At 41.0% G+C, this 26,110-nt stretch overlaps 1 protein-coding gene across 8 annotated transcripts in view; it reads right to left on the bottom strand.

The window, feature by feature from the left end:
- Positions 1–25,478, bottom strand: part of PAM (peptidylglycine alpha-amidating monooxygenase) — a 209,872-nt gene extending 184,394 nt beyond the window's left edge. For 7 of the 8 annotated variants that reach the window (XR_005600194.1, XM_039543593.1, XM_039543598.1 and 4 more), the window contains exon 1: positions 25,388–25,478. The gene's annotated coding sequence lies outside the window, so the exon portion shown is untranslated. Of the gene's footprint in view, positions 1–24,858; positions 24,993–25,387 lie in introns of those variants that run through there. The other variant, XM_039543594.1, reaches the window with a different exon arrangement.
- Between the last annotated feature and the right edge of the window lie 632 nt (positions 25,479–26,110).

The raw sequence follows: 26,110 nt of genomic DNA, 5'->3' as shown, positions 1-26,110 counted from the left end.
CCTACTGTTGTCACGGCCCCAAAAGCCCCCTTCCTCATGGGTCCCACGGAGAGGCAGATTAGCCTTGTATGTTGCTAACACTGGTGCAGGCATTGCAAAGCATGTTGGGAAGGGTCAAAGGTGTAAGTGTGAAGTAAAAGATTATTTTGCAGGTTGCGAAAGGCCAAAGAGGGAGGGAGAGAGCAGAGAAAGGTTAACTCAACACTTCAGCTAGCTCAGTCCAATGACAAGACGATGACTCCAGCCCAAGGCCGCAGCACATATCTAACTCTCGGATGCCGGTCAAGAAAGACGGGGGCCTATTCCACCCTGACCAGCCAAGAGAAAGGAGGATTCAGCTGAACAGGACTGCAGGGGCTGCAAAAACGCATGAGACAGTGAAGGACATTGGGGGAAGGGGGGCGCAACTGTTTTCGCATCCCTGAGGCTGTTGTGTTTTGGGAAAGCTAAGAAAGCCACAAAAGGCTGGTTTAAACTGGTACAAAAAGCACCAAGAACAGAGGTCCCTAAACAAGATGCCCCCCTCCCAACCTCCAAAACCCTCCCAAAAGCTAAAGCAAGTCAAAAATCAACAGCAAACTCTGGACGACCCATGCATAGACCAAAACTCCCATCCACCCTTCCCCCTCTTCTTCTTACGTTACACCCAGTGTTGGCCAGCCTCGGGTAGTGCGGGTGTAAGTATAAAAGTGGGTTAGGACTTGGGGCACTAACGCTTTCTTCCTTCCTCTGAGTGATGTGGGAAATCCCCAGCACGCTCCGCTGGAATTTTATTATTTTATTAATAAAGCTTTAAAATTCAGTCATTTGGTGTGCTCCATCATCTCCTCCTCTAACAATCCTGCAGCCTCAGCCTAATCATCTAACACCTCAGGCAGATTGGTAACAAATCTGTTACACTATTAGTCACTTTTTAAATCTAGAAGAGCAGTTACACACAGTAACTGTTTTTATTATACTATTTATAAACATGGGGAAGTAGCAATACCCCACCTAATATAATGGTCACGCTTAAAAGCCAACCCCACACATCCACCTCACATCCAAATCAACCTCTCCTAGTTCAGTGCTGGCCTAACTACTAAATCTGAACTCTTCTCTTTTCTTTACACTGCCCAAGTACAACTTCTAATAGATCTGATTCGCCACAAAAAGTTTACAATACCTAGAAGGGTTAAAAATTCAGAGGTTTCAATGAATTTTACATAGAGTAGACTAGTCACTTATCTGCAAAATGTAGTCATGCAGCTTTTGTCCATAGCCTGCCATGATGTTTTTTGTAGTTCTTTGCTTGAATGCGTCCCCTGTGACTTCAGGTAACAAAACCCAGTACCTTGCCACACACAAGGTGACTTTTCACTGAATCTTATTTATACTTTTTAAGCATTTGCAATAATGCAGCTGTATGCAGTGCTATACCTTTAATATCACATTTGATATTTTGTAATTAGGACAAAGTTACAATGCTGTCACATGCACTAATCTTGTCAAAAGGATGTATTTCTATATATAAACACAAAGAGACAGCAAGGTCACTTGCACCGAGAAGTTCATCTAAATGCCCTATAACAAGTTTAGCGGGTATACTGCACAAACTACATGGTATGCCATTAAGTAGCTCATTCCAGGCTCTCAGTCCAGTCTGTACTCATGTAAACAGCATTGTCTGTCACAAACCTCAACATCTTTGTGTGCAGAGAACAAACTGTTGTGGTGTTTGCACTACTGCTTTGGAAATGGGCTCCAGAATACCACATTCCAATGACATAGTTTGGGGGCTCACTTCACCTCATTGTTCAACATTAACAGGTCTTGTGTCATGGAACATATGTGTAGGTGGACTACATGCACAACCACTTAAGAGCAAGCACATTTATTTCAATTACCTGGCCTGGTCCACTTCAGGCCCTATAGTGCCAGACATGTGACCACATTTGCCTTTTTCTTTAAAAAGAATTTTATGGGGTAGGGTCTGCCAGACAGACCTTTGCCAATGTAACATGACAACAGTGCTCCCAAGACTTTTCAGGACCATGACGAGACTTAAATGCAGCACTTCCACTCATTCCTGCACATACCACTGTGGCACAGATGTTCCACCCATTGTGAAACATACACACACTTCTGGAAATGTTATTTTATTGTTCTTCCTTAAACGCAAGATAACCTCTTCATGAAAGTCTTTACCTGGTAAAAGACAATTGGATAATTCATCTGTAATACCAGAAACAAAGCCTTGCTCACAGCATGAACAAAAATCCCAGATGACACTAGGTAAAAACATGGCGTGATTTTCACCCAGTTATTCCAATCCTTAATTTATCATTTTAAAGTTCAGATCTACGTATCAACGTTTGGGTGAAAGGGGTGTTGGGGGAGGGAGTGTTTGTATGGGTTTTTTGAAGTATGCACCACTTCAATTAGGATCCTGCTTAAGAGGCTTCTGTCTCAGTTGGTTTGCTTTGCTCAATAGCTAAGAAAATGAAATGTCTCCCCTCCCCGCCCCCAAAAGGTCTGAAGTAACACTTTTGCTTCTAAAATGCTATGTGTAATGTGTTTACAACCAGCGTGTGCCTAGACACTTATATTAATATATCCATATGAGAAAGCATGCAGAAAGAAAGATGTTCAGTAGATGTTTCCTGCAGTTCAAGCACAGCTCTGAAGATTAAAGACTGCACCTGAATACAGCACTACAATACCCACATGCATTTTACTGCTTGTAAATATTGATCCTTTAAATGTACAAGCAATTTTTCTTGTCAAAGACAGCCAGCACTTTCTTTTAGAAATATACCAGAAAGGCGGGAACAGCAATGCACACAATAATACCCACCTATGTTTGACAAGGTGCAGCAGTACATATTTATATTGTTTATGAAGGAAGAGTACAAATGTTGACACTCAAATTATACTTCAGTTTACATTTTGTGTGTTAGTCAAGAATTCCAACCCCTCATTTTTAATCCGATTATAGATATATTCAGAGAGAGAGAGAGAGAGCGCGCGCGAGCACGCGCACTGTTCTGGGGCATATACTAACACTAAAGGACCACTTATGTAGAGAACCACAGGGTTCCCTTCTGTCAACCCTCCTGTTCAACCTGTATGTTCAGCTTGAGGAGATGGCTTCCAGTATAGTCACTGATATGACAGTACAGCTTTATCTCTCTTTCATTGGACACAAACAGTGAGGTTGTTTGGTTTTTCCTAGCATCTGGCTGAAACTGGTGCTTGGAAGACGGATAACCGACTAAAGCTCAAATCAGAACAGAAAGGAGATGCTGGTTAGCTGTAGGGAAAACCAGAGGGGATGGCAAAAAAAAAGAATATCTGCTCCTTTGAATATACCCACTTTTTTTTTTTTTTTTTTAGTTCATACTCTAAGGGCTTTTGTTGAATTCTCTGCTGCTTCTGGATGTCCAAAAAAAAAAAAAAAGTCAGTGGCCAAGAGTTCTTTTTATATTTACACTTAGCAGAGAGGTTGAAAAATTTTCCCCTGCGTGCAGCAGACCTTGTCTTCATTATCCGTGTCTCTGGACACTTCCAGATTTTATTTTTAAAGTGAGAATTACAATGCATTTATAACAGTGTGCAGATAGAAACAGGCTAGGCATCCAAAAGAGGGACACAGGGGACGAGGGGAGAAGACTACTGCAGGAGTTGTATAGTATTGCCACCCTTACTTCTGCACTACCTTCAGAGCTGGGTGGGTGGAGAATGACAATTACTCATCAAAAACTTAGCTCTGAAGGCAGTGCTGACCCCAGCAGCAGTGGAGAAGTAAGGGAGGCCATACCATGCCACCCTTACCTCTGCACTCAGTGCTGCCTTCTGGGCTAGGTGCCTGGTCAGCTAGGGTGACCAGATGAGAGACATGAAATATCGGGACATGGGCGGGGAGGAGGTGCCAGCAGAGAAAAAAAAAAAAAAAAAGGCCCGCCAGAGCATAGGAAAAATTGGTGAGGGCTGAGCACCCACCGGCAGCTCCCCGCTCCACCCCCAACCACACCAGCTCACCTCTGCCTCCCCAGAGTGTCCTGCTTCTCCCCGCTCCCTCCCAGTGCTTGCGCCGCCATACAGCTGATTCGTGCAAGCCTAGGAGGGAGAGGGGAGGAGGAGAAATGCGGCATGCTTAGGGAAGAGGCAGGGCCAGGGTGGGGATTTGGGGAGGGATCCAATGGGGCAGGGAGGGGGCGGAGTCGGGGCGGGGGCTGAGTTGGGGGCAGGAACCCCCTCTGCCTGTGCACTGGAGTGCAAAATATCGGGACAAACAAGTAAATATCGGGACATCTGGTCACCCTATGGCCAGCAACCACTGCTCTTGAGCTGCCCAGCTCTGTGGGCAGCACGGAAGTAAGGGTGGCAATACCATGACCCCTCTACAATAGCCAGGTTTCATGTTCCGTGATGCATTTTACAATGTCATGACTTTGGACCCTAGTCATTACAAGGACTGACTGAAAACCCGATACGTATCTATGGAGAATCCCGAAAGACAATGGGAACCCCAATGGCCAAAACGTTCACACCTAGTAACCAAAAAAAAAAAAAAAAAAAAAAAAAAAAGAAAAGAAATTTTCCCCTACATCTCAACAGGGAAGCAGAGCAGAGGCCCCAGCTCGAGATCAATAGACTGTCAGAATATGGGGATAAGAATTGGCTTTTGGGAGGGCTGCAGCAGCTCTCACCTGGGAATAAGGACAAAAGGAAAGGAGACAGAGTCAGAAAGAGAGTCCATAATAGCTTGGCTGGCTGATTGCACTGGTTTGGCCAGGGTTTAACCTTCCACTCTCTCTTTGCTAACCTAAGGACTTTCAGATTCTGTATGCTAGATGACTAATAAATTGTTACCTTGTTTTGAAAAGGCTGCTTGCTGTTGCTGCAAATACTAAGAGAGCAGTGCACCCTGAAGGGGACTAGTACAAGCCTCACACAAGGGCCTGACTTAGCTGGGTTTGACGCAGCGAGCCAGAGAGAGAGAGAAAGAGAGATTGAGATCGCTGGTACTGGAAGTCCCAGTCTAAGAGTCTTGAAGGCCACAGGCCTGCCCCTGTGGAACTGTGTCACCCTTTGGGATTTGGCACAAGTTACAGCCTGGGGGAATAGACCAGACCCTATGGATCCAGGATACCTGTACCCACCCAGATTTTTTACAACTTTTGTTCCTAGTAGCAGGGAAGAAAAACCCCACAATCCTTCATATTGCCAAGGAATAAACCAGAGTTGTCAAAAGATAACTGATGGGTATGATATAGTTGTCAGCATGCCTGCTATGGGACATAGTTGAGAGAGCCAATCTCAGGTCAGACTGTTAAAAAACTGTACAGACACTCCCACACTGGTGATATAATCTATAGATTTAACCAAACCAGCAACAAATGTGTGCTCCTGTATCGACACTGCATGTGGAGTTATGAAATTCTGCTATATGTTTGTAACTCAATATACTCGATACACACATTATAACAAGATAATAATACTCAGGAGATAACTTTCTGAACAATACCTCACAAAGCATATCTTGTTCAAGATTTATCACAATTTTGTAACAGTGGTCACCATATTAGTGTAGATGGTCACCTTCCCCTGTAGACGGCATCACAACAGTCATTCTTGAAAACTCTGTATAGCTTTTTGAGGGGAAAAAAACATCTGTGACCTGGAAAATAAACTCCAGAAGATATCAGACTGGTAGATAATGCCTAAATTGCAGACTGAGGCAAGATTAAAAGATTCTTTTCTAAATAAATTATCATTGGGAAGAGAAAGAGATGCATTTGTTTTCCCTATTCCATGTGCTGTAGAACAGGGAGTTTCTAAGCCAACTAGTCAGTCTACTTCCTTCCCTTCCCCTCCTTTCATATTTGTGTCAAACTGTGCCAAAATGTATTTTGCTTTTACAGCAAGATTAACTAAAGGGTTTATTTCAGTGGAAATATGTACAGTATACATTTTGTATCCACTCTTGATATCTCAAAGTGTGAGGACAAGAAAGAAACTGACAGCTCATGTACTGGGGAAAAAAAAACCCTCAGAGGATTCAGATATGTAAGATACTAGATTGCTTTAAGACGAGACCCAGTTAGTTGATTTGCAAGGTCTCCATTAGTGCCCCCATTTCTGGTGGATATGTTAAATTACAGATAATAAGAGTGTTACCATAGTTGTTTTAATTGGGCTCAAATGACAAACCTAAGTACACACAAATACTAATACAATGTATATTTTAATCCCCAGTATGGGCAATTCTGTTATTCAGGTTAAATGGAAATTGACAAGAGCTACCTGGGACATGTGATATTTTGACCAACATACTTTTTCTTTAAAAGCAATTTCACCTGTCTTCAAATTGACATTGGATTGACAGGAAGAAGCAAATGCTCCAAGGTAGACAGCTGACTGCAGTGTACATCAGAAGCAAGAACACTAAACCCTTGGGCAAAGCACAGTTGGTAACAATGGCAGCCAGTGAAATAAATGATTGCTAAATTATGGGTGTACAGTGGTTGATATCCAGGTGGGCTGGTATAAAATAACCCTAGACAATTCAGAAGTGGAACAATAGATTAATTTGCCTAGCTATCTTAAAAACATGAAGGAAAACAGGAAACACTCTGTAAGTTAAAAAAAAAATCAAACAGCGAGCTAGTTTTTAAATAAATAGCCTCAACAGTGGAATGCATTTGCTAGCAATACATAGAATACTGACGTAGTAAAATCCTGACCCACAAAATTTATAAAAAGTTAAAGGAAGTTATGGAATGTAGACCTCAATAACCCCTTTTAGGCAGGTCTACACTTAAAACACTGCATCGGCGCAGCTGCACCAATGCAGCTGCTCTAATGAAGCACTTAAGTGAAGAGGTTCCTGTGCCGACAAGAGAGCTTCTCCCGTCAGTGTATTTAATCCATCTGTGGGAGAGGCAGTAGCTATATCAATGGGAGAAGCTCTCCCACCAACATAGGTGCTGTCTGCACTGGAGGTTAGGTCGGTATAACTATATCACTTGAGCGTGGATTTTTCACACTCCTGAGCAACACATCAGGAGTATAGACCTGGCCTTAGGGGAAGTAATGCTGTGTCAGTCTAACTCTCCACAACACAGATTTAACAAACAAACAGAAAGGTACAACCAAGACATGTTCACACTGATCTATGTATGTGACAAACAATCAAACTTTCTTGACTTCAGTGAAGTAGAAATGTAGTCCAGCTTCAGAACTGACATTAATCTAATGTCCCTTTTAGAGAAATTTGAGAAGTACCACAAGTTGAAAATCAGTAGGTATAACTACTGTCCTTGATAATATTCCCAGCCCTTCATAAGAGAGGGTGCAATAAAGATTAGCATCTAACAAAAGCTAATATACCAAATTACTACAGGTTTCAGAAAAAAAAAAAAAAAAGTAAAAAATTTAAAAGACTAACAAATTTATTTTATTTAAAGACTATTTGAGCTAAAGCTCACTTCTTCTGACATACAGAAGAATGGAACACAACAGACAGGAGAACATACAGACACACAGATAGATATAGAAAGAAGGAATGAATACAGCAGACAGAGTCTAATCTAAGGAGATGAGATATCGTTAGCAAAAAAGGAAAAAACTTTTTGAAGTGATGAATTAATAGTGCCCATAGAGGGTGTAGAGAGAACAAAATAGAGAAATAGAATCAAAATGAAACCAATCACCAGTCTTAATGATTACCATTTATTTCTTTAATAGTTAGTTAGTTTCATTATAATTAGTCAGCAGTCTCTCAGTCTTGAGTTTTTTTTTTTTTTTTTTTTTTTTTTGTTGCAATTCAAGTCTGTCAGTCTGTGTGTGGAGTAGAAGGGAAGGTTGTTCTGTTTGTTGTTTATTATTGATGATTGATGATTGATGATTGATTTGTGTTTTTTTTTGTTTATTTATTTTGGATCGTCCGCCATGGCAGAGGGGAGGGGGCACATGGGCATTGGATGGGCACATGATGGCATATGGCAGATGGGTGTGTGAGGATGGTGTGGTGTCTGATGTGTGTGTCTGTTGTGTCCTGTCCACTTGAATGGATATGTGGTAGCTGGCAGCGGGCATCGGGCTTGCAAGGAAGAGTTCCTGGGTTAGTGTGTTTATGTGTATGTGTTGTCGGTTGCTGGTGAGTATTGCTTTCAGGTTGGGAGGCTGTCTATAAGCTCTCCTGTGATGAGAGTGTGAGGATCATCTTAGGGATAGGTTGTAAATCTTTGATGATGCGCTGGAGAGGTTTTAGTTGGGGCTGTAGGGCTGAAGGTGGGTTTTTTGCAAAAAAAAAAAAAAAACAGACTCCAAAGAGAGACTGCTGAACTTGAATTAATATGCAAACTAGATACCATTACTGGAATGGTTGGGTCATTACAACCAATTGATTCTATTTCCCTGTGTTAAGTTCCTCCCACACCTTCTATGCCATATCTATTTTAAAACTTTTTTTTTTTTTCCTCCTGCTAATAGCTCATCTCTCTTTGATTAGACTCTGCCTGTTGGTATGCATACTTCCTTTTTTTTTTTTCTGTGTGTTGTATGTATAAATGTCTCTGTGTGTGTGTTTTTATTCATGCGAAAAAAAGAGCTAGCAGCTCAAAGCTCTCATGCACAAATAAATTTGTTAGTCTTTAAGGTGCCACAAGTACTCCTGTTTTTTTTGCAAATTACTACAGTTGATACTGTAGAATTTCAGGCCTCAAATAATTACGGTAACTTTCAAAGGTATTATCACAGTGTTGAGTTGATGTTTTCAATCGTCTTATTCGAGTTCTTGAACTACTAGCATGGATAAATACACCTGTTCAACCACAAACTGACCTAGATAGCAGGTAGGTCAAGTTAGTCGTCATATGCACCAAAGAAATGTAACAATAAAGGCATAAATCACAGTTTAAAGCAGCCAATTTTATCACGTGGTTAGTACCCAGAGAACCCAGCATTGAAAAGATTCCTCTGAAGAAAGACTTTGCCCTAAGAACATAAGCTTACTGTTCCACTGGAAGTTCATAGTGATTGTATGAAGAGAGTCTTGTCCTGCCTACAATCTCCCAACAGTGCTGAGATAAGGAGTCTTACATGATCTCAGGAAGCACACTCCATTCTATGCTAATCTGCTCCGTGACTATGAACTTCAGTCAGGCTGACTTCATCTAATAAAAAAATGATTCAGAAGAAGGATACATGGTTAAAGATAGGTATTAAAGTGGAGAAACTTGTATTCTGAAATGGAAGATTTCTAAATCCCAATAAAGCAACACTTCAGTGTTGGCTTCCCTAATTTGCTTAAGTAATTGAAAATCATTAACAGTTAATTAGGCAAACCAAAAGCCATGTGACAAAAGTAAACCTAGTACAACAGACGATGCAGAATTCACAAATTATAGTATACTGGAAACTCAAACATGTAGGAAAACAGTCAGATATAAGAGAGCCAACTACAGACAAGCACCTGTAGGTAATACATATTTTGATGATATGGCAATAGAGAGGGGAGTTATGAAAAAAAGAGAGGAGAAAATTAAGCTACCTAGGAAAAGTAAGATTCTCAACTGTAGTATTAAATTAATGACTGACGGGGCTGGTGGTACCACCTATTAGTAATGTTTGCTGACAGTTATCACTTTAAAAAAGTAGTCCCTGTTTTCAGTTGCTTATAAAACTTTGTCATACTTTAACCATTTGGGCTGAAGTGAATTTGTTTGAGAAAATTTCATCCAAAACTCTTAAGCCATTTCCAAGAACAAGGCTAGGGAAAAATATGTTTTTCCTACAACAAAAAATCTTAGCGACCATTTCTTTGAACAACTCTCGTGCCCCCATGCTTTGGATCTAAAACTTGAACTTTGGCAGATGCAATGCCCCCATGAAAGTGGACCCCAATTCGGCCAAGTTATAAGCCTTTGGGGGGGAAATAATGGAAGTTCACACATGCTTAGTAGACACTACTTAGATGTTAGCTGCTATATTCCCCGAAGATTCCATCAGACTGGGCATGTTCCAACATGCAGCTGAGAAGGCCTTTCCAGGCAACTGCAGCTCTGCACTGCAGTGGACTATGCTGGATTTGGTCCAGACACTTGAAACAAGAGCAGAGAGACCGTCTCTCCTGTGTTCTCAATTACCTCTCTGCTGGGTTCAGGCAACATGGAGGAGGAAGCTGCCTAATTCAAATGTAGATGGGACAAGGAGACTAGGTAGGAGTGGGGGTGATGAGAATGGAAGCTTGGGGTAGGAGGGGGACACTTGAAACCAGCAAGGGAAATGGGGGAGGGAGGAATAGAAGTCTGAGATCAGATGAGGAGATGGGGGCAAACTGGGACTGAAAACCAATGGGGCGGGGAAGACAAAGATACTGAGACAAAGTGTCGGAGGGACACACACTGAGACTGGATGAGGAGCCAAGGAGCCCAAGAAGAAAGACTGGGAGCCAGTGGGAGAAGGGACATGGGCAAGGGTACTTGTGCAACTGCATCCAGAAGGGGACAAAAATATGGGAAGCCAAAAGGTGATATTCTGCCCCAGAATATCTTCCCCCCAAAATTTACAGTCTCATCTTAGCAATTGATAAATTGCATCTTTTAATACTGAATCAGCCACCATCCAAAGGAACTAACAATATAAAGGCTTCCCCAGATTCATAGTACACTGAATTGAAGAACTTCAACAGTATTTTAAATACTTCATAGTAGTACCAAGATAATTATTTATAACTCCATTTCAATATGAACATACATACAAAATGGAGTTCAGAATGCAATCCGGAAAAAAATGGCTGCAAACAGTAACTAACTGTTTCAAGCACACTATTATAGCTGCAAAAATCTACAAATTGACTCAAAATGACAGTAAACAAATGAAAGAGCTGGATTCAAGGTTAATTAAATCACTATTTATTTTCAGAAGACAAACACTTCAGCTTGGCTTCTGGAAAGTACTACGTTAGTTATTTCATACAGGTCATCCTGAATGTTTAAGAGGATTTACATTTGTTCAACACTGCTTTGTATTTACAAAATAAAAATAAAGCTTATGTGAAATTCACAAAATATTTATTTTTTTCTGAATTGTGTTACCATTTGTTTAAGTTCACCTCCTAATGCTGACTAATTTTAAAAACTCTACAGGGCCACTACCTACAGTACACCCACCTCTAGCTTTTACTGCCGTGCAGAGTTCCTAAGGAGCAGTAACATAACTTAGTAGCCCAGGGAGCCTGAGGAGCGTAGCAGCTTTATGGGGTAGAGGGAGTTATGGAATCCACTTACACTACTAAATTAATGGAAGTACTGGAGATGTAAAAGGCAAGGCGCTTCCTGCTTAGTTAGCTAAGCACTGAAGCTTTAAGTACTACTGAAAGTAAATGTGAGCCAGAAGACACTTGCCATCTATAATTATAATGGTTTTTGGCGTACCTTTAGCTTCTAGTGACCAGACTACACCTTCACAGGATCCTGGCTGTAGACTTTTCAAAATCTACAGGAACCCTGCTGGCCAAAGTGCCTACCCAACAGAGCTCCTAACCTATAGCTGAACAGGGACCCTGTTTCTCCAATGATCTGAAGTTTACCAAAAGGGCTGAGGTGTGTAATTTTGAACATCAGAGCTTTAATATATGTTATGTCAGTATTTGACACAATCAATTTTATTTGTCAACTTTTAATATTTTCTCCATCAGTTTCCATGATGTAAATAGTAATAATTATCATAAAGTGTATGATTCTCTTTTGACAAGTGAATTTATTAAGATTTGTTTCAGTTATTTGATAGCTACCTACATTTTCTGGATTTAGAACAAAGCCATTTCTAAGTTAGACGAAGACTGAAAACAAACACCAGCTGACTATTCCCTGACATTTGAACCAACCTAAGAACAACAACAAAAACCCAAACAATCTTGTTTGAACTCAAATTATTGAAGAGATTTACTTTTAACTCTGAATTTTATGTATTTTATAACCTAAAAACAAATGTTATTTCTTGTGATGATGCACATTTGTTTTCATTCCTAAGAGACATTTAAATGGTATGTTAACTAAAAACAAACAAACCTCAATATAATCTTATTTATTCACCCACAATATTTCACATAATTTACCATTTATAGGATAAAGCATAGTGGAAATTGAGAAACATGTGATGGGTTCATCACAGAAAGTGTTGCATAGCTAACAAATTTTAGATCAAAAACAGATACAAAATGTAAATGTGTTTTTTTTTTAAATGACTGACACTCTGACAGATAAATAAAGCCAAAAATCAACTTACAAAGAATAACTGAAATTCTTTTCCCACATAAGTTACATAAAACTAAGGCACTAACATATTTTTTACACAGAAAAAAAATAGATGTCCTTCTGATGCACTGAGTGCTTTACTATTAAAAATACAATTAGATATGTACAAAACACTCCAATAACAAACAAAAATACTAGTAGTTCCTCAAGCACCATACAACCTACAAAATGAAGTAGGTTTTATTGTCTCATTTTCCTCCTCCTCCTGAGAGGATTAACACAGACCTCCAGTTGTGGGCTTCCTCATAGCTCTGGGACCACCCCTCCAAACTAAGGTGAGCAGACAGCACCATCAAGTGGTAGTTTGAGGATGAGCACAGTCTGGAAAGGCCAATAAACCTTCTTCAGAGTATTTTCTTCAGATAGGTTGGATCCAGTCTTTTTTAGCCTTTGCATTTCAACAAATCATATTTGCAATTCACTCATTTATCTACTGGCAGCCAGTACAAAGAATATTCACAAGTGGTCACATCAGTGACTAAACAAATTGCCACATTCTGCCAGTGATGGAGCTGCCTTGCTGGTAGCTCACAGCAGAAGGAGTTTCAACGGCAAAATCCTATGTGACAGGAACTAGATCACTGGGAGGAAGAAGAATCTGCTAGGTTACAAGTCTGGTAGAAACATCCTGACTTCCTCAGAAAACTGATTCCTTAAGATTGTGAATAGCCAAGAACCATCTTCAATTTATTAACACATTACAAGATCTGGTTGTACCCTACACACAGATAAGACAAATCCAGAACACATCGTTTCACTTCACCGTGATTAGGCTCAACAGCCAACTCTGGCTAATTCAGTTCAGATTTCCATCCACATAGGCCCCTTGCCTCTAGACTGCTACATATTGTGAGCATGACAGAAATTATACAGCTTGATGAAATCAGTCAATGAAACTAACTCCTTGGCTTTCAATCATTTTGCCCAAAGGCTTCTCTTAACACTGAATAATATGAGTAGGGAAATGATATAACTCTGCATCACATCATATTACAAGATTTGGGATGTAGACTCAAATTAGCCCCTTATCACTTTTTTTTAAAATCCATTTTTTAAAGTATCAGCTGGATTAGTCAAGAAAAATTGTGAATTCCCTTGTGACTGTGCTCAAGTGGGATGATATAATTCCATAGTCCAGACCATCAGTGGTAGCTTCTGGTGAATTAAATGCTCATTCTGTTCAATTTATTCTGAAGCTGATTTGGAGCTCACCTTTGATAATGGGGGTAAAGAAGAGCTGGTAGGCCTTATGTATCCCAAATGAGAAACAAGGATTGATATCAAACTTCTCAGGCCAGGAAGAGAAAAGAAAGATGGCCCACACTCAGCCAGATAAACAGGATGTTCCCACTTGATTAATCTTCTCCACACAGAAAGCCGAAATATTCTCAGAGTGAGATACACTCTATCCAGGTTTTTCTACTCTACTCACACAGTATATTGTCACCTGACTGAGTTACTGGTATGTTGGTCGAGACTAGAGATATTCCAGCTACATCAGATTTGCCACCACACAACACTTATGGTTAACTACTTGCTGTATCTATTTCTAGTCTCAAGAACAGTGTTCCTATAAACCTGCATAAATTATGTATATAAAGAAGTCAGTTTAATTTGCAAAAGTTCATATGCCATCTCCTCTCAAACCTCTGGTTCATTTATTTATATTCAAGTTATCATTAAACCATGAGGCCTTCTGTACTGATAAAGTCAAACTATGGACAGAAGCCAGTAAGTCAAGCACTCCAGACAATGAGATATAATAGCCTTCAACTAGTTTATTAACAACCTATCCCAGGGCAGCTGTGATTCACCAGGAGAACTACATCAGCTTGCACACAATTTTAAAATATTCAAAATATAAATCCTGTGTTACATATGTCCAGTCATTTCCAACCTGAAATATTTATTAATCATGCACACTGCAGTAGCAACTTCTTGCCTGCTCTTTAAAAAAAGGAAAACATAATTAAGTATATGAAAGACTCCTTTGTCTTCTCTTTGCAGGTCTGGATTGTATATTTTCAGACTGATAATATTTTTCTTTGCCTTTGTGTATTCTTGGGTGTCAGTTATTTTTAATACCATTGCATAAGCTGCTAAGAATATTTTTGATACAGTGATTTAAAGTTAAATATTGAGACACACATTACTTCTGAGCTGAACACATCTTAACATGAAAAATTAGGGGGTTACTCAAACTGAGAGTTATTGAAACCTGCCTTAAGCAGATACTTGATGGACAAAATCAAAACAAAAACAACAACAGGGCATTCTCCTAAAGAGGTGAAATATAAAACTATCCACTACATTTAGGGACAGCTTGAGGACATCTCTTAAACAAGAGTTTCAACGTTCAGGGCTAGCTGCACCATTATCCCTCTCAGGTCTCCCCAAGTACACTCAGGTATAGGCCTTTACCTATCTTGGGATGGAATTCAGAAATTCTCTTGGACCAGGCCAAGGCTACAGTACCCTGTGTATCAATCATTCCTACCCAGCAGGTCCAGATGACTTTGGGTACCTGCCATTCTTCCCCAGTGGTATACGGTGATCAAACAGTTCTCTGAAAACAGCAATATTGATTATTTTGCAGTAGGAACAAAGCATTTCAAGAAAAATTATTTTAAAACAAACAGCCTACACATGTCTCTCTTACCTAAAGACTTACCATCCCCTAATAATTTAGCCAGCTCTAACTTCTTAAGACCCTCACCCTGTGTCTCAGCCTGACTCTCCAAAACAACAATCTTCCCCACTGTGTTTCCCTCAAGAGTGTGTTCTTTTTTAAGCCTGCCAGAGTTCCTTTGATCATCTGCATTGTGGTGCCTTTTCCTGTCCTGGTTTAAGTCAGCTTTGTAAGTTATCTGGAGAGAAGGCAAATCTCCATAGCTAGTAGTCCTGGCATTGCCCCTTAACCACTCGTAGGTGTGCAGAGAGGTAGCTTTTCTTGAGCCATTCTTTCTATTCCTGCCTGTTTGGTTTTTTTCCAGAAAGTCTCATGTTGTACCCTGGCAACAGCAAGTGATCATTCTGCATCCACTGCTGTGAATTACTGACCGCTTAGAGAGAAATAAAGAATTATTATTTTTCCCATGATCCATAACTTTGGCACACCTTTGGCATGATAAAGTTATTAAGCTTCTTTCCACAAAGGAAAGACCGTAATAACTCACTGCCACCATCATCACAGCTTGAGAGTTATGGGTAATATGAAAGATAATTGCCCTTCCCAAGTAAATTATATGGGCAATTTTTTATTATGGAATTAGAGGGTATTTTTACATAAATCACTGTGCCTTATTAACAAACAATTTAAACCCACTTTAGACTTTGTGATTGAGTCATAAAGAAAACCTTTTCATGCCTTTGAGATTCTTATCAGAAATGGCACAATCATCAATCTGTTCCTATAGGATGGGGCCTTTACTGCGCAGCAAAGGAGGCAGTCAAAGCTGTCAATCATTGACAGACCTCTTGAAGAGGACCCACCATTTCTTTAAGTTTCCAGAACTGTAACTACGATAGTACTAGGAATTATAATTTAAAATAATTTTAGAATAAAATTACTAACTTCCACTTATTTCCTAACTAATGTCTTCAGAGAGAATGCCACCCCTTAAAGTGAGCATGGACTGGTGAACACATTCTCTCTATATTAAAAAAAGAGACGAGAAAGCCAGAAATGTGCATTTTGCCTTTCAATCAACTAAAACATCAACTTGTCACAGAGGGACATAACTAGCAATGCTCCTCTATTTTATATCATACAGATAGAGTAGACAAAAAGCCTCTCCACAGAAAAATGTTGCAAATAGCACCTTTCTAGGCTATCATCATTTTCAGATGCAATAACTTGGAATAGGAGAGCAAATTTTAATTTTGAGAGCAAGTTACCTTGACACTATTTTCCAATATGAACACTCATAATCAAGCAAAAAGCAAACATCAAGTATATTTTAATATTAGAAGTATGAGAAAAATGTCTTAAATATCAAAAATATCAAACCCTCACAGACTGGTACTGTATTTCTAACCTTCAGCTTCTACCGCAGTGAGGAAGGAGTTCCTAGTCCAATTATATTCAGCATCTCACACTTCAAAGAGCACATGTGTGTGCAAAGAAAAAACTAACTGGCTTCAAACAAAGTCACTTCAATTTCAAAAAGCCTGTTGAAGATAGGGAGTATATACTTGAAAGTCAGTTAATAGTGTACCAATGATTTTAAACAAACACAAAGAACTAAGTTAACTAGAAGAAGGGATTTTTTTTATTGCTATTATTTGTGTTTAATCTTTTCAGAACTTGTTTTCTATTAAACTGCTTGGGAATGACCATTTAATTTTTTTTAAAATGGCGTTGGGCACTTTTGAAAATGTTACCCTTTATAAAAATAACGTTTATTTTAAAAAGGACATTTCCAAAAGTTTAGTAGATTTTGTTTAAAATTATGGTCCACATAAGCAAATGCAAAAATGTACACCACATCCACAAAAAATCTGCCAGGAGATGAAAAATACCTCATTATTCTAAAGAGAGACATCAACCTCCTGAAACATCTTACCATATCCTAAAACCCCAAGAACTAGAGGAGCCTTGCTGCCTGCCTTGAAGATTGGCATTCAGACAATTCATGAATGTAGTGGTGTGATAAAATGTTCACTGATTAAGGGCTCTTCATGGAGAATGCTCCGCCAGTCCTGAAGATGTTCTATTTTAGGATCCTCTATTGATTGTAACCATAAATATACCACATAGGGAGAAAAGGTTTCTGTCAATTAAGTTGGTCCAAAACCATTCAAGCCTTCATTGCTCAAAATCAACATCTTAAATACAGTCCAGGAGCATTGGAACACAGACATTCAGGGAAAAACGCTCAGATCAGTAAGCACACAGCCACATTCTGCACTAACTTGAGAATATGAACAGGCTTAAAAGGTGCAGAACACACTCAAGGGGACAAAAGCATGCACCACAGTAAAGGAGCTCTGACTCTGTAAGAAAGTGTTGTAGCCTGCTGACCAGATGCAGATGAAGAAAGCAACAGAGTTGTAAAAGGATAGTTTTATGGTAGGATAGATTCATAACTGCATACAAAATTGCAAAACAGCAATTTGTATTGTAAATAGTAATTGATTATAATTTGCAGTGCAAAAGGGGAAGTCTTTTAAATATCTGGTTCCAAAAGCATACCAAACTCGCTCCTCCATACAACACAGCAGTCATGGTATTCTATCATGCCTCTTGATGCCACAATTGTGGTTTCACTCCTCAAAGGAAGTCTCTGCAACTGTTTAAAAAGCTTTATTTTCACCTGTAGAAGTACCTTCAAACACTACTTATCAGAGTTATAGAAGAAGTCTTAAGTCATTTAATTCACTGTTCTTATGCTTCATAAGTCAGTTTGGGCATATCTTTACTCATATCATCATTGTAAAAGCAAGGTTTCATGAAACCTAAGCCCAAACTCCTGACCAATAAAAAAAACAACACTTATTTACAGTAAACTCCCACTCCTGAAGCATCTGAAATTTACAGCATCGTGCTAGTGCAGGAGATACTAAAACTGACTAGGCTATCTTCACTGTCTGAGTGGTTGAGTGTACATAGTAAACTAAATAGAATTAGTAGCAAAAACCAGATTTTTAAAGTTCAGTTTAATAATGTCTGGTGCGTTAGTAGCAATACATGAGGTTTTTTTTGTTTGTTTTTTAACATTTAAGATTCTTAACCTGACATTTCTTTAGCTCACTCTTTGCATGAACCCTTTGAAACATGGTGTTAAGAGCCCCTCCCCCTCATTTAATTCCTCAATACTATTGTACGGACATAATTTTTTGTTATTGTCTGGCTTGTCATGAGTAGTAGACTTCTGGCACTAATTTTATTAAAAGAAAAACAAGGACCATGTAAGTATATTTATTTATATAAACTTTAGAAATAGAAATAAGACACGAAGTTTTTCAACCTTGTCATTTCATTTAACAGACTATTTAAATTATTTTGTCAGTTGCAGAAGATGTATCACATAGAACACAGAGTTTAATATCACACAGAGTTTAATATCATAACAGAAACAAACTAAGTTTATTGTCTACATACATTTGTTCTCTGAAAAACTGAACACTACATCTCTGTTACCTAAACCTGTGGATTAATCTCATTTAATATCCTGATATAACAATAATGAAGCAAATTAATGCTATGGGAGAAAAAGATAGGGAGCTATAGTTATTAGACATCATTATAGCCACCAGGGTCTATAACTTGATGCCTGCTGTGAAGAGAAAGCTCTTCTAAACTGACGATTGCAGAGCCCTTTCGTTAAACAGAGGTCAAGCGTCTCATTTCTATTCACCGCTGTGAAAAGAATTCTTCCTAACAGAAGGCTCTTTGCACGTTGTCTTCTTGCATCCTTCTAGAAACGATCTACAAATTATTTATCTGCATATTTAGGATAGCTCACTAGACTGCAGACCAAAACAATATCAAAATATCTTCTTAGAAGTGTAGATGACAGATTTGAAAAACAAAGCAGAAATATATAATACTCAGCGGCAGCTCCAGGCACCAGTGCTCCAAGCGTATGCCTGGGGCAGCAAGCCGTGGGGGGCACCCTGCCGGTCTGTGCAAGGGCGGCAGTCAGGCAGCCTTCGGCGGCGCGCCTGCGGAAGGTCCGCAAATTCGGCGGCAATTTGGTGGCGGGTACGCCAAAGCCGTGGGACCGGCGGACCTCCCGCAGGCAAGCCGCCAAAGGCAGCCTGCCTGCCGTGCTTGGGGCGGCAAAAAAGCTAGAGCCACCCCGGATAATACTGAACAAAAAGGGCCAGAAATAGCCTTACATGCAACAAAGTTATAAACAAGCTGCTTCTACTCCACTCATTGTAAGGAAAACTGATCATTGACAAGTATAAACTAAGTTCCACTCAAAAACTTCTGTTTCGAGAACATTAATATCCAAAAGCTGGGGTTGGCCATGCAACCTTAACCCTGCCCTTTTTGTATGTGCATTACAGTTTTGTCTTTAATTACATGGTCATATTCTTTTTCTCATAATACAACAGTCCACTACAACATTAGGTACAAGAGCAGCTCTCTGTAGTGTCTATTATTCCTGTATACTTACAACAACTGTTCAAAAATCAGAATTCCCATCCCTTCTGATATTTTGACATTTGTTTTTATCTTAAATTGGGACAAAGTCATATATAAATTTTTTCATGCAACACAAAGTTCAAATAAAGTTGGTTAAAAAATGCTGAAACAAAACATTACAACTTTCCTGACTAGAAACATTTCATTCTGGTTTGTCAAACTAGATCTAAATGTTTTGTTTCAACATTTACCTGTGACCCTTGAGCTGTCATTGTAACTCATGGGAAGTCTGGTTTTGGTTCCCTCACACACTATTCTCATCTACCAGCAAGGTTTCCTGAGCAGACTGCATTTCCCATGATGTAGCAGAGAACCCCCTTCCCTTTCCTCTCCCCTTCCCCTCTCCCCCAGTTGAACTGATATTGGGAAACCCAGCTTATTGAGAATGGGGGCATGAGTATCCAAACCACTTTTCCTATGATGCACTGCAACTGTTCAGGCAAAAACAGAACAATGGCCAGGAACAAGGACTACGGGAACTTGGCGCTGCAAGTGGCTGTACCTGCGGATGCTCAGGTAAACAAAGTGTCTTACGGCCCACCCAGGGTTTACCCTGAACAAGCCGCAAACCAGGTTTGGGAACCCCAGTCTAATGGATACAAAACAAAAACATTTTGATTTAGTTTGACAAACTGTATTATTTTGATTCATGTTGACCAGCTCCCAATCTAAATATTTTGTTTTGATTTTTTCCCCTCAATGGAAAATCTACATGGTTTGGGGAATATGAAATTTCCCTGCAGAAAACATCTATTTTGCAGAAACTGTATTTTTCACTGAAAAGACTGCAATGGAAAATTCCTGACCAGCTCTAATAGTTTCACTAGGTTCATGATCATAATGGCACAGAAATATGCCAGGTTACTGTGATTTTAACGCAGAAATACCCACTGAAATAATTTCTGTCTAAAAGTGTTATACCTACTCCTATTTCAAATAGGTCATGTCATGTTCAGACCCCAGCTCTCTGTATACCAATAGGGTCTCCACTAATGTGTGCAGATTTTAGGATCAGCTTTTAAGAAATCACTACATACACTGCAGCTCCAAAATATACACTTGCAAACACTGTGCTCAAAAGATACTATTTGAATATGCAAACATTATACTTGTGTATGCAGATACTAATTTTTCATGTGCAACAAGCATTTTTGGCCGTTTATCTATGTATTTATATTCCTCCTCCCAATCACTGTAGTGTCCAGGCTTCTCACAAGTATTCATGAATTTATGTTCTACTCCCATTTGAGGTAGGGATATATTTATATACATTTTAAAAATGATGAACTGAGGTAAAGAGACTTGTCCATCCAGGAAGTCTGAGAAAAAACAAAGAACTGAATCCCAAATCTGACTGCGGTATATCTGTCTTGTACCTTTACCACATACCACTCTTACTTCACCACAAGTTAGCTGAGTTTTGAAAATTCAGCCCTTAAAAACTAAAGAAATGTGACATAATCGGCAATAATTTTGAATGATGCTGCTTTTATGAGCACCAGTTTAAGTTTTCCTGTCTTATTTATTTATTTTAAACATCAGATTGATAAATCTGGAAAAAGGCTTCCCTATATCCACAAAAACAGGTTAGAGAAAGGCACTGGTTAAAGAAAGGCACTCCACCAAGGAGTAAGACTCAAAACCAAGGCTGCAGATAAAGTAGATCTTTCCTTCTCACATCAGCCCAAAAGCTCTGAACTGTGTGCGTGCGCACACACTTGGAGATGGAGAAATGTGGAGCAGCCAAGACAGAAAGAGAGAAATCAGCTTGGTATACCCTTCACCTATACAGCCTGATTATCTCTGTTGTGCCCTTCCAAACTGTAATTCTCTGCAGTCAAACCCAGTTCCTAATTCTGTCTCAGAAAAATCTTTTATTTGTTAAGCATAAGTAGTGCAACCGATGTAATGTTAATTGAACTCAACTAACTAAGCTTGATATGTGAGGAGCAGAGTAAAATATAGCTTTATATTTCCCCATTTTTAATTTAAAGCAGAATATTTTCAATATTTCTTGTGTTACTTTAATGGACAAAGATGTTTATGATTATTATTCTTTACAAATAATCTATATTGTTATTTCTGTGTCTTACACTAGAGTTCTCTGTTTGCTTGGAAGATTTCAACTTGGATTGAAATGGTAGTAACTGAATAAAAACAAAAAAATAATAATAAAGCAAATTTTTTATAATATACATAGGAATTGCCATTGTAGATCAGACCCATGATCTAGTCCAGTAAACTGTCTCCAACAGTGGCCAGAACCAGATGCCTCTGACAAGGTACAAAAACCCACAGTACATAAGTGAGATGTAACTTGCCCTCATGACGTCTTACCCTAAAAGTTAGATATTGGCTTAAACCAGGGCTTAAATTCATCCGGAGCTGTTCAGAGCTTTTCACATCTCCAAGGCAGAAGCTGCAAGCCCCGGGGCTCTGGGAAATACTCTATGAAAATTTAAGCCCTGGCTTAACCCCTGAAGCATGAGATTGTATCTTACTTCCAAAGTTTTGTTGGAACTGTTATAACTCTACATATCTTTGTTATTCATATAAACATCCAATCCCTCTGTGAATCTTACTAAATTCATGTTCTATTGACATCCTGTGAGAGTGAGTTCCACAGTCCAATTATATGTGAGCAGAAAATATTTTTTCCCACTTACAATTTTAATTTTGCTACCTTTCAGTTTAATTGAATGCCCCCATGTTCTTGCACTCAGACAATGACAACCTGCAAGATTATAACCTGTTGTTTCCCTTTGAGCAGGGGTGAAAGTGGGCCAGTACAGTGTACCGGTAAAAAGTGGCCGTTGGTACTGGCCCGCACACAGCTGACTTAAAGCACTGCTATGGCAGCGCTTTAAGGACCCTGCTTAAATCACTGTCCTGGCAGCACTTTAACATCATTGCCCCTTTTGCCCACCCCCAGCCACCGACAGAGGCGGGGGGGGGGGGAAACAAAAGGAGCAGCTACACCGGGGCCAGCAATTTAAAAGGGCCCGGGACTCCGGCCGTCCCTGCCGCTATCACAGCAGCAGCCAGAGCCCTGGGCCCTTTAAATCACTGCTGGAACACTGGGCAGTGCAGATGGGCTGGCTGGGGGACACTGACCCCCTGCAGTCCCACCCCTTCCCCCCCCCCAAGGCCTGGCCCCCGTACCAGTAAGTCCTCTGTGTTACTTTCACCCCTGCCTTTGAGCCATAACAATACTTAACAAGGAGGTAATATGCTAAACATATGTTCTGCCCTTACATACATATGTATAACTCATTGCAATCATGGCAGTTGTAGACACGTATTCAAGACCAAACTTTGTGTCAGTCTAAATACTGTGACACCCATTGCACATGCTTAAGTCACTCCCAAAATAATAGATGAAGTGAGGTGTGTCAAACTAAACCCCTCTTGGGACTCACCAGATTTAGAGCTCCCTCCCTTGCTTCATAAACAAATGTTAACAGGCTAATAAATACAATATAAAGCCTTGTTTTTGCAACTCAATCTGTACATTTAGAACAGGGGTAGGCAACCTATGGCACGTGTGCCAAAGGCAGCACGCGAGCTGATTTTCAGTGGCACTCACACTGCCCAGGTCCAGGCCACCAGTCCGGAGGGCTCTGCATTTTAATTTAATTTTAAATAAAGCTTCTTAAATATTTTAAAAACCTTGTTTAATTTACATACAACAAAAGTTTAGTTATATATTATAGACTTATAGAAAGAGGCCTTCTAAAAACTTTAAAATGTATTACTGGCACACAAAACCTTAAATTAAAGTGAATAAATTAAGACTCGGCACAGCACTTCTGAACAGTTGCCGACCCCTGATTTAGAACCCTGCACAAACCTCTACGGAGTTCAATGACTTCTGTGCAGGTCTCCACCTGCACTGACCTAGTTGCAGGAGCAAGACGTAGATATTACACACACCTTTTGGTTAATTATTAGCCCTTTCCCTAAAATTTCTCATCTTTTCACCACTGGTGCAACTCCCATGGTGGCAGCACTAAACCAAGGAAGGTGCCAAGTAGTCAGGAGTGTTTTAATCACCACATCATCTAACCCCTAACCCAGTTCTGAGTTTATTTTGTCATCCAAGAATTAGTTGATTCATTCTGTTAACAAGGTGAGATGACTAGTCATTTATATTTTATTTTGTACTGTGAATTTTAAATTATTGGATAGGAACTTTATGTTTTGTTTTTAAATAAATCTAAATTGACCAAAAAAGTGCTAATTGTGGTTAAGATTTCTGGAAAGTCAGCATTTGGCTTCTGGAAGCTGGGACCATCAAAGGTTTGTTATATATTTTTTTTCAATACACTACCACACAAGACATGTAAAGAATGGCCCAGGGCAGATAGGAATGGTGGAACCTTGTTTGATATCTGGCAGTGTAGGAAGGATTCAGAATACCAAGCTATATGCCTGTGGTTTTGTGATTTTTTTTGTTTGGCTTGATAATTAGTGTTTCCATTTTAATACCCATGCTTGAGTTACATTGTAGGTTAACATTTGTAATTTATACTATCCTTCTCTGGAGAGCTGTGTGCGTGTGTAACTCATTATTTGTCACATGAGCCTCTTTCTGTCCTCATGTCATCTTTACAGAGTCATCCAAAATATGCCTGATGCAAAATTTTACAGGGATAGTGTCAATTTACATTTTGGTCTAATGTTTATGTTTTTCAAAAAACAAACTTCTATAAAATCTAACACCAGAAGGTTTCTACTTCTTAAACATTCACTGAAGAATTCAGATTTAAAAAAAAAAAACAAGTATTCTCCAGTTGACAGAAGAAGCCAGAACACTGTAGTGCTGGGTAGCTTAAAGTGAAACTGACTATGACCAAAAGCCTACATTAAATTGGTTTTCATTGCTCAGCATGTAGGTGTGCAGAAGTCAGAGCATATACAATTTCAAACATGTGAAGTGTAAGAACGAAAAAGCATTTTCAATAGCAGATAAGTCAGATCCATGATAACCAAGATGGTACTATCTACAACTGCAATTTAAAAAGCTACACCACCATCCTTAATATACCTGACTCTACTACCGACTCTTCCTCTCACCCCAAGACAAGCACTACGAGGTTTGTTGTGCTATCATATTAAAGATGTACCTATGTGTATATATATGTAAGCAATGCAGCATAGGAAACTTTGACCAAAGGGAAGCTGAAGTGTTTCTTGGGCAAGGTAGAAAGAACAGCAATATCAAGGTATAGCTAGAGGATGAGAAACACACACTTATCAAGCAGCGCTGATCCACCACTCCAGAGACAGGAAGGGGTGTGAGTCTTCCATTAAACGGGAAGCCATAAAGCGACTTTCTAACCCCCGAAGTAACCAGGAAAACACAAAAATGGTCGTTTCTTCGTAGGAGACACATACCGCTAAGCAGCAGGGGCCGCAATGGAGACCCCCGCCCGCACGAGCAGAGGGAGCCAGATCCCGGGGGGGACCCGTTCTCTCCCCAGCAGCTGGGCGAGGAGCCTCCCTCTCCCCCCCGCTCAGCACTGACCCTCGGCCCGGAAACCAGCGGGGGAAGTCCTGGCCCGGGAGCGGAGCAGCTGGTGGCCTCCGAGCATTGTGGGCGACTCACACTCTACTCTTGGCCAAGCCGAGTCCGGCCCGGCCCGACCGCGGCCAGACGCGCGGGCGGCAGCACCCAGGAAAAGTTGCTCCCATGCAATGGCCCAGCCCGGGCCGGGGAACGAGGGGGCGCGCGGCGGGGGAGGTGCCCTTCCCTGCCGGGAAACACGTGCCCGCGGGGTGCCGGGGCAGGGGGCGCTTGTGCCAGGCAGCCAGGGCGAGGACGCTGCAGATGCCCGGGGAAGGGAGGACGGGGGGTGGCCGCGCCCAGCCCCGGGGAAGGGAGGAAACGCACAACTCTCCGGGGGCTGCAGCCCCGCGCACTCACCCGCTGCCCACGACGGCTCCGGCGTTGGCGGCTCCTCCTGGCCGCGGCCGCTGCTTTGCCCGCCGCGTCCCCCTGCCTGACGCCGATCCCGCCCCGCCCCTAGGCAGAGCCACCCTCCCGGCCCGGCCGCAGCTCCGCCTCCCGTCCCTCCCCGCAGAGCAGCGCCGGGAGCCAGCCGCGCACCCCGCCCGCCGGAGCGGCCTCCCCAGAGCCGGACGAGCCGCCTCTCACGTCTCCTGGCGAACCCCGCCCGCCCGGGGCAGCCTGGGCTGGGAAAGACACCGGGGGGCAGGCAGCGGCCCCGCGCTGGCTATGGGGTGGGGAGTGCAGGGTGTCTGTCTCCACGTCGGGCTATGGGGTGCGCAGTGTGCCCGCGCCGGGCTGGGGGGTGCAGAATGTCGCAGGGCTTGGGAGGGGGCAGGATATGCAATAGAATAACCCCGTGTGTTGGGGCGCCAGTGTTTGTCTACGGGAGAGACCCCCAGTGCTGGGCATAGAGGAGGGGGCATTTCACGGGGAAACCTCCTGAGCTGTCATAGGAGATCAGAGAGAAAGAGAGTCTGCTAGGGTGAAGGTGTCTTTGAGGGCATAAACCGCCCCTTGATTTTGGGAGAGGTTTTCTTCAGACAGCGCTGTCTGAGGGAGGAGGAGGACGAGTTGGTGCAGGCTGGGTACAAGCAGCTGAGAGACTCCTTTTAAGGGAGTCTGAGGTGTTCCTGGCTA

Source organism: Mauremys reevesii, linkage group 6 (assembly GCF_016161935.1).
Source record: "Mauremys reevesii isolate NIE-2019 linkage group 6, ASM1616193v1, whole genome shotgun sequence".
NCBI lineage: Eukaryota > Metazoa > Chordata > Testudines > Geoemydidae > Mauremys > Mauremys reevesii.
This window is presented reverse-complemented; position numbering and strand designations above follow the sequence as displayed.